Below are 16,514 nucleotides of genomic sequence, written 5' to 3' on the forward strand. Positions count from 1 at the left end.
TCAAAATAAATAAATAAACATTAAAAAAAAATTTTTTTAAATATTAGGAAAAAAAGAATAAAGTCATAAGTACCTTTGGGACAATATCAAAGTCCTAATATTCACATCACTGGAGTCTCAGAAGGAAAGAAGAAATTGATTGATGCAAAAATGCATACATTTGAAGAAATTATGTATAAACACTTCTTACGTTTTGTGAAAGACATAAATTTACAGATTCAAGAATTTCTGAGAACCCTACATGGGATAAACTAAAGAACAAAACAAAACCCATGCCTGGCCAGACATATCATAATCAAACTACCAAAACCCAAATATATATATAATCTATATAGTATATATATAGTATAGATAAAGACAATATATTTATATTACATAAAACACACAGGGAAACAATTTGAACGACTATGGATTTCTCATCAAAAACCATGGAGGCCAAAGACAGTAAAATAACTTCCAAGTGCTAACAAAAAAGGAATCGTCAACCCCAAATTCTATATCCAATAAAAATCTTCAGGAGTAATGGCAAATGAAGACATTTTTGGATGATGGGAAACTAGAACTAGGAACCAACAGACCTGTTCTAAAAGAAACAGTAAAGGAAGATCTTAAAGATGAGGAAAAATAATGCCAGAGGGAATCCTGGAACCACAGAAATAAAGAGTAACAGAAATGATAAATATCAAGGTAAATATAATAGGTTACTTTTCTCCCTTTGAGTCCTTTAAATATAACTATCAAATGCAAAAAGTGTAACATTGTCTGGTGAGCCTTTCAATGTCAGTATGTGAGTATACATTACAACTATAATACAAAGAAAGGAGTAGAAAGGGACCTATGTGGATGTAAGGCTTCTACATTTCTACATGTTCCAATTAAAAACAGAAACTGGCATATTAGATTGTAAAGCAGACTCAGCTATATGTTGATGACAGGAAATCCACTGTATATATAAACATATAGATCGATAAAAGTAAAAGGTAAAAGATATATTATGAAAACAATCAAAAGAATACTGCAGTAGCCATATTAACATCAGATAGAGTAGACTTTAGAACAAGGAAATATTATCAGGATAACAAAGGACATTAAATTTATTGTTAAATACTAATAAAGGGATGAATTCTCTAAGAAGACATAATAATATTAATACATATGCTCCTAATAACAGGCATCAAACTATGTGAAGCAAAAACTGATACATCTAAAAGAACAGATTAACAAATATTGTTGAAGATATCTACAGTCCGTGATCAATAGAACCAGATGGAAAATCAGCAAGGATATAGGAGTTTTAACACTAACTGCCATTTATAGAACATTCCATCCAACAATAGCAGAATACAAATTATTTCCAAATATTCATAGGACAGTCACCAAGACAGATCATATTCTAGGTCATAAAACAAGTCTTAACCAATTTACAAGTGTTGAAATCACACACAGCCCTACATCGTATGGCTCACTATAAATGGAATTACGCTAGAAATGAATAACATAAAGACATCAGGAAAATTCCAAAACATTTAGAAATTAACCCATGGGCAAAAGAAAAAAAAACTCAAGGGAAATTAGAAAATATTTTTACCTGAAATAAAATGAAAATGCAATGTATCATAATTTATGGAATGGGTAAAGTTAAATGCTTATATTAAAAAAAGGAAAATTTCACGTTGATTATCTAACCTCACATGAGGAAACTAGTGAAGAAGAACAAGTTAAACCCAAAATAAGCAGAAGGAAGGAGACAATGTACACATTACTATGGAAGTGCACTCTCCAAATATATGAACAGATATAAATGGAGTGGTAAACAGAAAAATAGTAGAGGCAACCAATCAAACCAAAGAGTAGTTCTCCAATAAAACTCTAGCCAGATGAAACATGGAAGAAAAAATATGCAAGTTACCATAATCAGGACTGAAAGGGGAGATAAGACTACAGATCCCTCAGATAGTAAAAGGACAATAAGGGAATACTATGAACAACTCTATGCACATAAATTTAACAACTTAAATGAAATGGACCAATTTCTTGAAAACTATAAACTACCAAAAGTCACCCCAAACCAAATTTTCGGTGACTGGAAGGTATTCATCTCAAAAAACTCCCCAGGCTTTATTCAGGACAATTGCCTGCTCCCAAGTGCTGTTTCTGCAGCCTCAAGCTGATTTCCCATCTCCACCCTCCAGCTACCATCAAAGTTTAGTCCCAAATTCTGGCCATTGATTCTCCAGTCCACCCTTTTCCTTAGAAACTTCTAATTTCATACCTTTGCCCTCCCCAGGCTATTTTTATTGAGAAGAATTGATATAATCTTTGGAATCTTGGACAGCGTAGGCTTCCACAGGGAAATTTTTGAAGAGTGTCTAATCACCTTCTCTTTCTAGGAGTCCCTACCCTCTCTCCCTATTATCTGTTGCCAAAACTTCCTCAGCAGCAACATGTGCACTTGGTATTAGGGTACATTCAGAAAGTTTCAAAGCACTTGCTTGCTACTCTGTACCTGGCCAAGCCCTCAGTCAAGGGCCTTTCTTCATCTAGCCATACTGCTCCCCAAATCAACCAGTTTTCAGGAGCATGTGATTTGTCTCAAGTGTTTTATTTCCTGCTTAAAAGGACCCACAGAGGCCTCAGAGGAACTAACCTCTTTGTTCAAATAATTGTGGTAAGATTAGGACACTAAAAGGACATCTGCTATAGCTCTTCCTTCTAATTTAAGGAAGAACTCAATGTGTTCTACACAACTTACGTCCGTAGATTCTGGTTTATGGATTAACTTCTAGGGCCCCTCCTCTCTTGTCAGCTTTCCAGTTAGTTTGTGTGAGCGTATAATATGCTGGAAAATACATATACCAAAAGCATAATTCTTGTCTCTGTCTGAAAGTTGATTAAGTAACTTTTATCAATTTCTTATAATTTTGGAGTGGCATCTCCAAACTAATACCGATACTGGACAGGTATCTATTCTCAGGCAGCATTCGCCACTGCCTTGACTGGTATGACAGGTACATTCCTGGCAATATTTTGAGAGAACACAGGAGCAATGGAGTTTGTAATAGATTCAGTAGTGAAGCCCAAAAAGTTACAATGTTTGAACTTCCCAAGAGCCGCCCCCTTATTTAATATGAATTTCTTTAAACCACCAGAACTGGGCCTCATTCCTCTCCCACACTCCCTGGGAATTCTGAATCCCATCCAGGATCTTCCTTATGATTTAAGACCAGGAGGACATGGTCTTTATGGTGTCTCCCAAACTGGACTTCTCCTCTTAGTTGCATACAGACTACTAGTTTCCCATTGAAGTGATTCCCAACTTTGCAGAAATACCTGAAGCCCTTGCCCTGTCTTTTTTGTTTTTTTATAACCAAAACCTGTGGCATGTGCTTCTTTAAGAAAATACAACGTCTGCTCTCCTCTTTCTGTCTTTCAACAGCTAGCAGGCATGGCCTACTGTCCCTGTTACACATAATTACCTCTTTATGCGCTACCCCTTCTTTAAAGAGGTATTTCCCTCTTCTGTTCTCTTGTATCCTTTTCTAAAGCCCTAGGCGTGTTACATTTAGGGCTTGGATTTCACTCATTTTCCACATTTGTAGCACAAATGTCACCAGAGGATTTGTAACAGATTAAGTGAAGAAAAACACAGAGTTCAAGGTGAATGAAGAATTTTAAAAAACTCTCCTGCAACAGATGAACCGAAAGGCCAGTCAATTATTTTCTGCTAGAACATAATTTTGTCAAATAAGTCATAGTTATTCTGAGAACTACAACTAGTTTGATCAATCAAAAAAATCAATTTATATTATTTTTCTCCTTTAGAATGCAGATTTTCAAATTTGAATGCCAGAGGAATTCTTAAAAACACTAACACCTGATTCCCAGGCATGAAGACTCTGATTTAACTTGCATGAGTTGCAACCTAGACATCAAGAATTTTTAAAGTTCCCCGGGTGACTCTATTTTGCAACAGAACGATTTTATCGTGTGCAGCAAATTTATCATGATCAGAACCACCAAGATTTTGATAAGACACAGATTGTTAGGGTGTCTGCTAGGTTTAGATGGGGCCTGAGAATTTCCATTTGTAACAAAACCCCAGCTGAGGCAGTTGCTCTGGAGATCTTCTGTGGGAAGCCCTACTTTAGAGCACTTTTCACGTGCATATGAATCACCTTCTTGCGCCTATGATTCTGTTAAAAGGCAGGCCTGATTCAGCCAGATTGGAGTAGAGATTCTGCATTTCTAGTAACCTCTCCGGAGATACTAATGATACTAATCTGTGAACCATACTGGATACAGCAAAAGATTGGAGTATGGGTAGTTAACCATCAGAGCAGGGAATTCATTAAATACATATGATTTTGTGAAATAGTGGGGAAAAAATTTAGTACCAAAGCACTCTTTTGAAGCAAGTTTTCAACTGTAGTTTCAATATTATTACATGGATACATTAGAAAAACTTCATGATCTCTGAGAAATGACAACAAAACCTGTTTTATGTCACAGAATAAGAAAACCAAAAGTACTTTCTTTTCAGGCTTTTTATATTTATTCTCAAAGTGATTCAACTATGGAGTGATGCATTTTTAGCACTATGAAATCCAGAGTTTTCAAATCCTTTTCCCCTGCAATTCTGTTCATTACAATTCTATAGGCCTGAAGAAACTCTCTTATCTGTAGTTATTCATGCATTCAAGCATTCAGGATGATGTCTGATATGATCAGTCATAAAGGTTGCAATGAAGTAGTAGCTATAATAATAACCCTCTTGTAATCTGAAAACAACAGGGACTTTGTACAAACAGCTATGAAGTTACCAGGTAGTAACTGTCCATCTGAAAGGAACTGGTCATCTTTTCCTTGGTCAATTAGCACGTCTAGCTGAGAACCTGGATAAGACTTCAAAAGATGAGAGGCATTATAAGCCTTCCACTTACTTTGATCTCTTCCCAAATATCCACTGAAGGTTTTTATGTGTGTGTGTGTGTGTGTGTGTGTGTGTGTGTGTGTGTGCGTGTCCCAAAGACAGAGCACTGGGTTGCAAATTGGAGCAAATGCTGACACAGATTTGTACTTTCCAGGATTCTTCAAAGTACAGACTAGAGATTCATGTGCTCCCACAGAGTGGCCAGAAATTGACATCCTTTGTGGGTCCACTGGAAAATGGGCATTTATGAGTTGGGCAGCTCCTCAGTTACCTAAGAATACATTCTATAGGTAATTTTCCAAGGATCTTCAATAGCATCCACATAAAACCCAGCGCCGTTGCCAAAGTCCCAGCTCTAGCCTTCTCCTTTAAAATTACAGACACGAGGGCTGGTATCTGGAGCAAGGACAAGGCCATGTTCTGAGGCAGCTTGATGAGAACCAGACTTTGATACAAAATTTTGTTCTGTGCAAGTTAAACCAGACAGCCAACTCAGTGCAGAGGATTTTCCAGTTTCTGCCTTTGGTAGTAAGTGATGTGGGAATGCGGGGGTTCGGAGCTGACGGCCAGGAAAGAATTCTTGAGATATCTTTGGTGCAAAAAGGTGGTTTTATTAAAGCACAGGCACAGAACCCGTGGGCAGAAACAGCTGCGCTGGGGTTGTGATGGGTGACTGCTTATGCACTTTCAAGTTGGGCGGAGGCTAGGGATAGTGTCATTTTCTAAGGAATCTTCCTTGGGAGCAAGGTTTCCAGGACCCTGACAGGGCTAGCTGTTATTGTTAGGAAGAGGTCATTTATTTCTGTTTAGTAAATACTCAGTCATGAGACCTGTCAGATGTACATCAGTGTATGCTTGGAGGATGATTGCCAACATACATTTGGGGGAAGTTTCCAAAGGAATTTTTACATGTTAAAGTAGACTTCGAGGAACCTGGAAGTCAGGATAATGTTAAGCTGAGGTTGCCTTTTGCCCTCAGCAAAGTGTCATCATGGAGGCAGCTGACCTCCTACAGGAATGTCACTCTGCCAGTCTCAAGGACTCCTCAATGGGCTGTAAATCGCCAGGAGACTTAATTTTTTTCCTTTGCCTTTGTTGCCCACATCAGTAAGGAGATAGCCAATTTTATTTTGCAGTTCAGTTCAACACTGTCATGTTCCAAACCTTTCTACAATCCTCCAAAGCCTTTGTTGCTGGAAATCTGTTTGAATGTCATTCTTCTCCTGACCTATTGATACCTGCTTTTTTGTCTGCACTAAAGAACAGATCTGGGATTGGCGGCAGTGGGGAAAGAAGCAGCAGCTGGAATGGAAAGGCGGGGCCTCTGCTCTGTCTTTTTAAGGGAAAAGTGTCTAATGCTCCAGAATGCCTCCCAAAACATTGATAATGTATATGTTTGTCAGTTTTACTGAAATATAATTTACTTACATAAAGCTCACCCAATTAAAGTGCAAAATTCAATGGTTTTAGTCCATTTACAGAGTTGTGCAGCCATCATTATGATCTAATTTTAGAATATTTTCATTATTTCTAGAAGAAACTCCCTACTGAGTGGCAGTCACTTGCCATTCCCATCGTCTCCCTTACTCTGTGAGCCCTGGGAATCACTAATCGACCTTCCGTCCTTACCTATTCTGAACATTTCCTATAACTAGGATCACACAGGATGTGGTCCTTTGTGCTTGGCTTCTTTCATTTAGCCTATGTTTGTTTCTCCGTTATATAATTCTGTCAGCATTACAGACAGGTTTTCTTCAGGTGATATTTAAGAATACTCAGTTTTTTGAGGCTCTTAAATACTGAGAACAAATAGGGTTAATGGGGGTTGGGGGAGAGGGGAAAGTGGGTGCTGGGCTTTGAGGAGGGCACTTGTTGGGATGAGCACTGGGTGTTGTATGGAAACCAATCTGACAATAAATTATATTTAAAAAAAGGAATATCCAGTTTTTAGATCTGTTCATTTTTGTTTCAAGTGCCAATTATCAGCCCTAACCAAGAATGTAAGAGTAAACCAGTAACCCATATTTATGCTTTTAAGTACATCATAAGAAGTATCAGATTTCACTCTGGCTCTTCTGAGAAGTGGGAGGAACACATGAAGATTCTGTTTGTGATGTAACTGGCTTACCACCACACTAGTGAACCTTCCTAATTTGCTTATCTGGAGTGACAAGCTTCTACGGCTCTAAGTGCATTTCCTGAACTTGAACATGTACAGCTAGCACCTTACTAAAGTTTGCCACCATCCCTTTCGAGGCCTGACAAGTTTTCCGACCAAACGCTATCAGGTAAGTTCATTTGGAAGAAAAAAAGCAAATGCCAAGAACCTTGGAATAAAAGCGTAAGTCTTGTGGTCATTAGTAAAAATCAGTGCCTGAAAAGTACCTATTAATGTGACGATTGGAACAACCAGGGTCATGAATAATGATCTGGGGGCCATTTTCACAGAAGAGTTCTAATGTTACAATCTCATAATTCAGCTTCTGCTAACTACTTTGTATTTGTTTTATTTTCTATGCTTAAACTTAGTAGGCTTAACAATTTCTATGCTCCTTCTACTCTGCAAGTGTTTATCCATTTTTGCATAAATGACGAATCAATTCCTGAATTTTGTTTAGTGCTTTCTATTCTTTGGATAATGAAGATCTTATTATAGGGTGGAGAGAGAACATTTGGTTTCTTTTGTGTACTTCACAGGCACACGTTAAAGCAATGGCTTCAGTTTCAGGAACTGATGGTTTTTTTGGGAAACATCTGAATGTCAGACTTCCAAATTCTGAGAAAATATGTGAATAACCAAATAAAACAGCATCGTAGTGTGATAACCGAACCTTTCAGACTTAAGGTTCTGGATTTTAGAGGCAGTGACAGATACAAAAATGGCAAGAAATACCAGAAAATGATAAAGAATTTGATAAGGCCACCTTTCAAAAATAGGAATAAGATACTTAGCGGATGTTAGTGAAAATAAAATCAGTAATATGCGTATTTCTCTCTTGCAAATTAGGATTATTTTCACCAGGCTGAGAGCTCATGGGTGAAGGTATAGAGGCTTTCGGGATCAATGCAAGTGAACAAGACAGGTTGGGGTGACACCCCATCTGAGCTCTCTGTAAAACGAGAAGGTTCTATCTGATACCGTTTCCTAGTCTATGGGGGCAGTGGCTTTGAGCTTCTTAATGCTTTGAGAACCTTCCAAAGGCTATGGATCTTCTCCTCAGAAAAATTCATAATTTGCACATAATTCCATAGATTCCAGATGCCCTGAAGATGGCTAATGGGTGAGGGTGCCTGGAGCCCAAGTGAGTCATAGACTTCACACAATTCAGCATAGAATAAGTTACATATGTTGGTGATGATGATAATAAATAGCTTTGGTTCACAAAGTGAAGAATGAGGAAAAAAACCCACTTATTTTATAAATGGGGTTTCATTTAGGATAGTGACTAGTGACAATGCCTCCCAGATTCTGGCAACAGGCTGTCAGCCTATACTGTTGATACGTTATTTTGAATGCTCATTCTTTTCTGTTTTTAATCAATAATTTTTGGCAACTTGGGAAAGGATCCATGTAAGAACTACTGGCGATTTATTAATGACCTTGTACCAAGCACTCTGATAAGCAACTAGTCTGCATTAGCTCATTTAATACGAACAAATCTTAGTAAACAGATCCTTCCTACTAACGAAGAACTTCAGAATTCTAGTAACTCCCAATGGTCTCACAGTCTATTGTGGGACAGGAACAGCTTTGTTTCATGAAGGGAAGAATGTGTAGAACACAAATCATTTTTTTAATAAAGCCATCTTCGTTGCCCCAGGAATTACTGAAAATTTCTTCCAGATTCTAACAACAGTCTGTTAATACTGCTTTTCACCGTTTGTTGTTTCGGACTGTCATTATCCTCTGGCTCTGTCAGTATTTTAATGTGAACTCTGGACACGGTAAAGTCGGAGCTGCTAGTCAGAGGCCGTTTGAGCCCTTCTATGCACCATTCCGACCAGAATTGTCATTTCCATGGCAGAACTCCAACACTGCCATTTGGCTTTCCTATTAGCTTTGGCTTTTCCCCAAAACCAGCTACCTGCGTCATAAACTGAAACTTATTCTATGTTTTATACATGCGTACCTTGTTTTCTTTTGCATTCATCCTGGTTTCATGCTAAATACGAAATCAGCTAGAAAACTGCCACTTCCCAATGTTCATTGCAAGGCTGTGAAGAAAAGAACACCGTTTTTGTAAAGACTATCATGCCCACGTTTATTTGGTAAATATTTGCCATTAATGGCAGCAGGTAATGGAAACTGCTTGTCCTGTGATCACCTGCTTTCTTTTTTTTAGTCTTCTAGCTTCTGTCATTTCCTTCCACCACTCAAAAGCTTTCCTTATGCATATTCCTTTTTCTGGCCTCATATTTTCATGCCCTACACATTCCCCTTGAGTGACTTCATCCAGTCTCTGGCAGTCCTCCACTCCCAGCCCAGACCTCTTTCCAACCTCTTGACTTGTTTAATCATTTACAACTTGGATCGGCCATCCGGTTTTCCATGGGCATCTCAAACTCAACACGTCCAAAATAAAGTTATCACCTTCAACAATCCTTCTACTTCCCAAATCATCCACTTCCCTCCCGCCATTCACCCATAACGAATTAACCTCTGATGTTGCGCGCTACCCCATACTATTCACCTTCATTAATTTATCCACGTGAAACTCAGAATCCCCTACGTTCGTCGATCCACGTGGTATTATCTCGTTAAACGCCATTTTCTGCATATGTAAGTAGGAAGAATAACATCCACTTATCCCAGCGGGGTGGGGGGAGTTGCTACTGTTTTAAGGCTCTTTCAAATCTATTTTTGTGTGATTAAAATGATGGACTATCGTTGAATGAATTTAAGTATAAAACTATCTCTATATGTTTTTTACTTTTGGCTTAGAAAATGTTAATATTTTCATTCAAGCCATCTGGGTGTTGGAAATACGTGCTTTTGATGACTATATGTGAAAACTATTTTTTGCATCTTTAAAAATTATTGAAGGAATGCTACTTACTAAATTTGCTTTCCATTTTTCTGACCACAAGTGACAATTAACTTGCAGTTCAAAAGACAAACTTGAAGTATATTTAAGCCGTCCCAAGTGAACACCACAGATATCAAATGATCAGATGAAGATAGGGATAGCTGTAGATGACTCAAATGTTTCCTTGACTTACCACTGTCTTTTGTCTGCATGTGATTTTCTTTCATATTAAAAAAAAAAAAGTCCTTTGGTACCATCTACTCCTGTATTGCTTTGCCACGCTTAAAACATTTTATTCCCGGACACTACAGTTTTGAAATTACTCCCTGCAAGTCTCTTGAAGAAAATAAATTGAATTTCCATTCCCCCAGCTTGTTTCTTAACAAACAGCAGACGGAGAAAGTTTGTGACTCACGAAACACAGAACTACATGAATATTTTGTTATAATCAGACATTTCCCTTCTGATTCTCCCTCTGACCCTAAGGCGACACGGTGCCCGAGGAAACAATATTTTATGTGCTAGGTACACAATCTGTGCAAGTTTTCCTTTAAAATATGCAGATCTACTTTTATAATCTGAACCATAAAATGGGGCGAATTTGCAAGTAGTCTCATCCATTTTATGGATAAACATTCAACAAATGACTAGACTGCCAAAATAAATTCTCCGAGGGAAGTTGGCTGAAGCAATAAGACCGGTAAAAGAAATCCAACAAAGTAAACAGAGTCTTCCTCTATGCAACACATACACTCAAATGTATGTAAAACTATGTAAAACATACACTCAGATGAAAATCAGACTTTTCCAATTTTTTTTTTAACGTTTATTTATTTTTGAGACAGAGAGAGACAGAGCATGAACGGGGAAGGGTCAGAGAGAGAGGGAGACACAGAATCCGAAACAGGCTCCAGGCTCTGAGCGGTCAGCCCAGAGCCCGACGCGGGGCTCGAACTCACGGGCCGCGTGATCGTGACCTGAGCCGAAGTCGGCCGCTTAACCGACTGAGCCACCCAGGCGCCCCCAGACTTTTCCAATTTTTGACGGTGGTAAGAGAGGATGAATCAGCTGACATCTTCAGTGTGTGCAACTCCAAGTGGGTGATACTGATTTAGAAGTAAAAGTAAGTGGTATTAAGACAGTGATATTGAAATGGTCATAGATGGAATAACAATAGGCCAAGTATAGGTTCATCCATTTAGTCATTATTCAATATACATCGAACACCTGTTATGTCTAGAGTCTGTATCAGTTTCTGGAAAGAATCAACCATTTTCTTAGAATTTATAACAAAAATTTACTCATCAGCTTGTAGATGCAACTGGACCTCCTTCCTCCAGTATATTCTATTTGAATCCATTTTCCACATACAAGCCAGAATTAACTTTGTAAAGTTAAAATTTAGTTACATGGTTAAGCTCAAACTCCCCAATATGGTTTACAAAGACCTTTACGGTGTGACTCTTGCTTACCTCTTCTGCCTTGCTGTTCCACCTAGCTCCCTGATCATAATGAATTACTAACCATTCACAGAGTAAGTCAGGCCTTTGCATTCTGTTTCTCCTGGCCAAATGCTTTTCCTCCTCTCCTTGTCTCACCCTTTTCCTCTGACCTTCAGTTTCTAACCTAAACATCTCCTTGGCTAAAACTTCTCCAAGGACTAAAACATGGTTAGGTGAGCCTCTTAGGCAGCAAATGTTCTACTCCCGAGCTATACCCACAGGCGAACCTTTTTTTTTTTTTATGTTTATTTTATTTTTGAGAGACAGAGGGAGAGAGAGAGAGAGAGACAGTGCGAGTGGGGAAGAGGCACAGAGAGAGGGAGACACAGAATCCAAAGCAGGCTCCAGGCTCTGAGCTGCCAGCACAGAGTCCAACACGGGCACAAACCCAGGAACCAGGAGATCCTGATCTGAGCTAAAGTCCGATGCTTAACCAACTGAGCCACACAGACGCCCCCTGCAGGTGAACCTCTTATGCACCACATAACACCCCAGGCCTTATACCTTGTAGCCCCTAACACAGCAAGTGATTTACTTGCCTGCCTCCTACTAGACTATATATCCCTCAAGGACAGGAAATATCCCCTCATCTGCTCTGGAAATCTCCTGATGTGAAATAGAGCCTTGGCACACCTTAGTGATGATTTGCTAAGTGGAAAATTAAACCGTGTATTCTTCCCCTTGATTTTGGTAAGACCATTTGACGGTGGCAGCCGTGGGAGGTAAGGGAAGTTATCCCCAGCCTCACTACTTGACTACATGAATTGAGATATCCGATGGTAAATGCACACACTTGAACATATTCCCTTTTCCCCTCCCTCACACATTTTAGTTCTAATTTATCATTAAAATGTTTCATCCTGAAATCAATAAACACCCCAATCTTTCCCACTGAGAATATTCCGTGACTTCTTCTTGCTCTATGTTTTATGATGGATCAAAATACAAGGCATCTCCAAAATCAACTTAAAGCTTTTTCTTTTCTTTTGAGAGCAGGGTGAAAACTAAAATGAACTAATCTAGAAAAATAAAAAGAACTCCGTCCAAATAAATTGTTGTGGTCTGCACAGTGTAACACATAAAAAGTACTGAACTTCTTAAAATGTTTTATGTCATTGGTATTTTTCTTTAAATATTTATTGATATGGATATGGCACTTCAGTGTTACAGCATAATTTTAAGCTATATCTATAGATTCCAAGATCAAATCCGGAAAGTGAATAAACCTCCATCTATGTATATTTGACTGGGAGGGATTAGATCAAAACACAACAGTTATCTATGGTTGAATTTTATTTTCATTTTTCACTCTTCTATATTTTCCCACACTTTCACAATGAGCAAGTCAAAAAGAAAACCAATAAACATGCTTACACACAGGAATGAACAGAAAAGATAGTGACATCATTCAAACAGAAATTAGTAAATATGGGTGGTCTGTAAGTTTCTTGCTATCTTTAAAATTCTATAATTTTATGACTTCTCAATGTACTATGCATACAAATGTAGATTTGTCTACACTAGACACAATAGGGATCCAGATCCCTACAGAAATGCGTGGCAAATGTTCTTTCACAATAGAAGTAATTAATGGAACAGTTTACATATGACTTTGGTCATAATAAACAGTGAATGCCTTGCACATAGTAGGCACTCCTTAGGTGTTAAATGAAGAAATCCAGCAATTGGTCAACGAATGGTAAATGACCTTGGTGTTAAAATTCTGTCTCTGCTGCCCTCCAGTGGCTCACGTGCTTAACTCTGAAAGACTTCAAAAGAGAAAATCAAGTGTCTTCCATTCCCAGATCCTTATTTGAAGGGACTATTGACTGTTCAGATTTTGGGGGCTTGGTATTCATTTTGGACAAAGTTTTATATACGTCCTCTGTGATATTACCTTGGTAGGTCAAGATCAAATGCATTATCTGTCTCCTCCCACCTGAAGAAGGTCAAACTGAAGCAATAGTTATAGATGGAGTCAATAAACACGAATATTTGTACATTCATACTTCATAGAGATTTTTCATTTGTGTCACCATATTAAACTTCTAGTAAGAATCTGTGCTGATAATAATGAAAATAATTGCAACTCTTTTATTAGAAAGTTCTAGGGGCGCCTGGGTGACTCAGTCGGTTGCGCGTCCAACTTCGGCTCAGGTCATGATCTCTTGGTTGGTGGGTCTGTGCCCCACATCGGACTCTGTGCTGACAGCTAAGGGCCTGGAGCCTGCTTCGGATTCTGTGTCTCCCTCTCTCTCTGCCCCTCCTCCGCTCACGCTCACGCTCTGTCTCTCTTGGTCTCTCAAAAAATAAATAAACATTAAAAAAATAGAAAAGAAAAAGAAATTGTTTTGGCCCCTTGTTCAGATACAAAGGCATGATAGTGTTGTCAAGTGCCATTAGGCATGAAGGTTCGCATCCATAGTACACCTTAAGGAGCAGCCCAGAACTCTTAAACTTACGTATCATCTTGGTGTAGTACTGTAGAAAAATGTTAACTTAGCAGCGAACACCATCAGCAAATATCAGCGCCGCAATCGGTGAACATTAGAACCGTATTTTTATATCGCCTTGGTCTGTGGGGGTTATATCCTGAATTCAGGTAGTTGGTCAGTAGAATGATCGCAGGAAGAAACCTTGTTTCTAGAGAAACCTTGTTTCTGAAACCTTGTTTCAGTCTCAGTGCTTTGACATTAGCTATGATCTACTAGATATCCTGCTTCTGGCCTCATCCTGTGGTTTTAGACAACAATCTCCAACTGAGTTATCTTCTACATGACTTCCTAATGTGTTTATCTTCCCCTGTTATTGTAGTTCTTCTGGAATATCCTTTTAGTGTTAGCCAAGGAGTCTCTCAATTCTTTCCTCGTCTGCCACCATACCTCCAGGTGAGGCGATTATTTCTATCCTTTTGCTCATCTGCAGTCTATCTTTTTGAATTAGAGTCTTTTTATGTACTTTTATTTATTTTTATTGTATTTTTTTAGTCTTTACTTTCCATCTCTTACTTCTGTCTCTTACTTGAACAATTTCTTCCTTTTCAGTACTATGGAAGTATGTGGTATTATCCTTCATAATAATGAGTATTTTTTCTTATTCTCAGATTACTAGAGTCGTGTGGATTTCACTGATATTTTCATAAGCTCTTGGGTTTATTTAGCCAATGTATCATTTTTGTGCTTTTTACATCACAGTAATTTAGCAACTTGTTTTCAATTATAATACTGGCAATATTATAAAAGAACATTTATTTTTAGAACTAATCCTAAGAGAGTAATTTTTTCACAAAAGGTTTTTTATTTATAAAACTGAAGCATTTAAAAAATAAACTAAAATAAGGGCACCTGGTTGGCTCAGTCAGTTAAGCATCTGACTCTTGTCATGGCTCAGGTCATGATCTCACGGCGTCAAGAGTTCAAGCCCCACATCGGGCTCTGTGCTGACAGCATGGAGTCTGCCTGGGATTCTCTCTCTCTCCTCTCCTCTCTCTCTGTCCCTTCCCAACTCGTGCTGTGCCCCTCCATCTCTCTCTCTCAAAATAAATAAACATTAAAAAAATAATAAACTAAAGTAAATGTCCAAGAGATGTATGATATAAACTCAATAGTATCATAGAATGCAGTAATATTCAGGAATTCAAAGTTTTAATTTAATTATTCATTTGCTTGTTACAAGTCCCTAAAATACCAAGTGAAAGTTAAAATTATAAGAGATTTTGGGAGTTAAAAAATAAAAACAAAGTACTAAGTACAAACAGTATTTCTCCCATTTTTAGAAATGAAGGTGCGTGTATATATTGTGTGTACGTTTATGTGTTATGTATATGTACACTTAATGTCTGAAAGAACATACTCTGAGCTAATAACAGTGATTTTATCTGCGATGAGGTTGTCAGATAATGACAATCTGACTCTGTAACCAAAAACTACCCCAACTCTCATTATTCTTATAACAATGAGGACTTTAAACTGTCCAATTGTGGGGGTGCCTGCGTGGCTCAGTCGGTTAAGCATCCGACTTCGGCTCAGGTCATCATCTCGCGGTGTGAGTTCCAGCCCCGCATCGGGCTCCATGCTGATGAGACTGGAGTCTGCTTTGGATTCTGTGTCTCCCCTTCTCTCTGCCCCTCCCATGCTCATGCTCTGTCTCTGTCTCTCAATAATAAATAAATGTTAAAAAATAAATAAACTATCCAATTGTGCCTTAAACTTCAGCACATATTTTCATACAATTTCTTAAACATTTTCAATCAATTTATTGTAATGCAATGAAATCTAACACATAACACCATCTCTAGTCTATCAGTCCCCATCAATTATTAGGAGAATATATTTGAGACTAGCACATTAAGATAATTTCATTGATCAATGGGCATTATTAAGCAAGAAGGGGAATTCAGAAGCAGAAATGCACCGCGTTTGAGAAGCAAAGACATCAAGCTTGGTTTGTAAGTACAAAATGATGAATTAAGAAGATGTGTCCTTAAGACCTTACGGAGACACGCACAAAAGGAAAAATAAATAACTGAACTGTGGTAGCCTTTACATTTTTGTGGCAATGAAAGTGAGCCAGGAACACAATGAGAATTTGTTTTAAACCACCAAGTTTGTGGAACTCTGTTATGGCAGCCATAGGACACAAATACAATTTCCTTAGGAAATTATCCATTTTATCAAGGTTTTAAATTTTTACATGTATAGACATCTATAAAGCAGTCCCTTGTGATTTTTAATTGCTTTCTGCTTCAGTTTGTTTCCACTCAATTTCTCATTTAGTATTTTTTAACTTTCTTTTTCCTTAAGTTAGTGTTTGTCTAGTGTTTTATTTTGCCACAAAATGGGGATTTTATTTATTAATTAGATCTACTGTTTTCTATTCTGAACCTCAACAATTCCTGGTTTTATCTTTACTACTTCCTTGCTTATTTCTTTCTTTGGTTTGCTTTATCTTTTTTTTTCTTTCTTTTTTCCCCTTTGCATTTTGAGCTGGAAATTTATTTATTTGCATTCTTTAAGTTTTGCTCATAAAAGTGTTTAACGCTATGAAGCTTCCTCT

General features: G+C 38.0%; 1 long non-coding RNA gene and 1 pseudogene across 1 annotated transcript in view; both read right to left on the minus strand.

The window, feature by feature from the left end:
• LOC122233191 overlaps window positions 1–16,514 on the minus strand; it is a 149,909-nt gene that overhangs the window by 14,689 nt on the left and 118,706 nt on the right. The window contains exon 3 of the long non-coding RNA XR_006210687.1: window positions 9,061–9,145. This is a non-coding gene — a long non-coding RNA (uncharacterized LOC122233191). The remainder of the gene's footprint in view (window positions 1–9,060; window positions 9,146–16,514) is intronic.
• LOC102967741 lies at window positions 4,688–6,146 on the minus strand (annotated as a pseudogene).

This window comes from Panthera tigris, chromosome D4, assembly GCF_018350195.1.
Source record: "Panthera tigris isolate Pti1 chromosome D4, P.tigris_Pti1_mat1.1, whole genome shotgun sequence".
In the NCBI taxonomy this organism is placed as follows: Eukaryota; Metazoa; Chordata; class Mammalia; order Carnivora; family Felidae; genus Panthera; species Panthera tigris.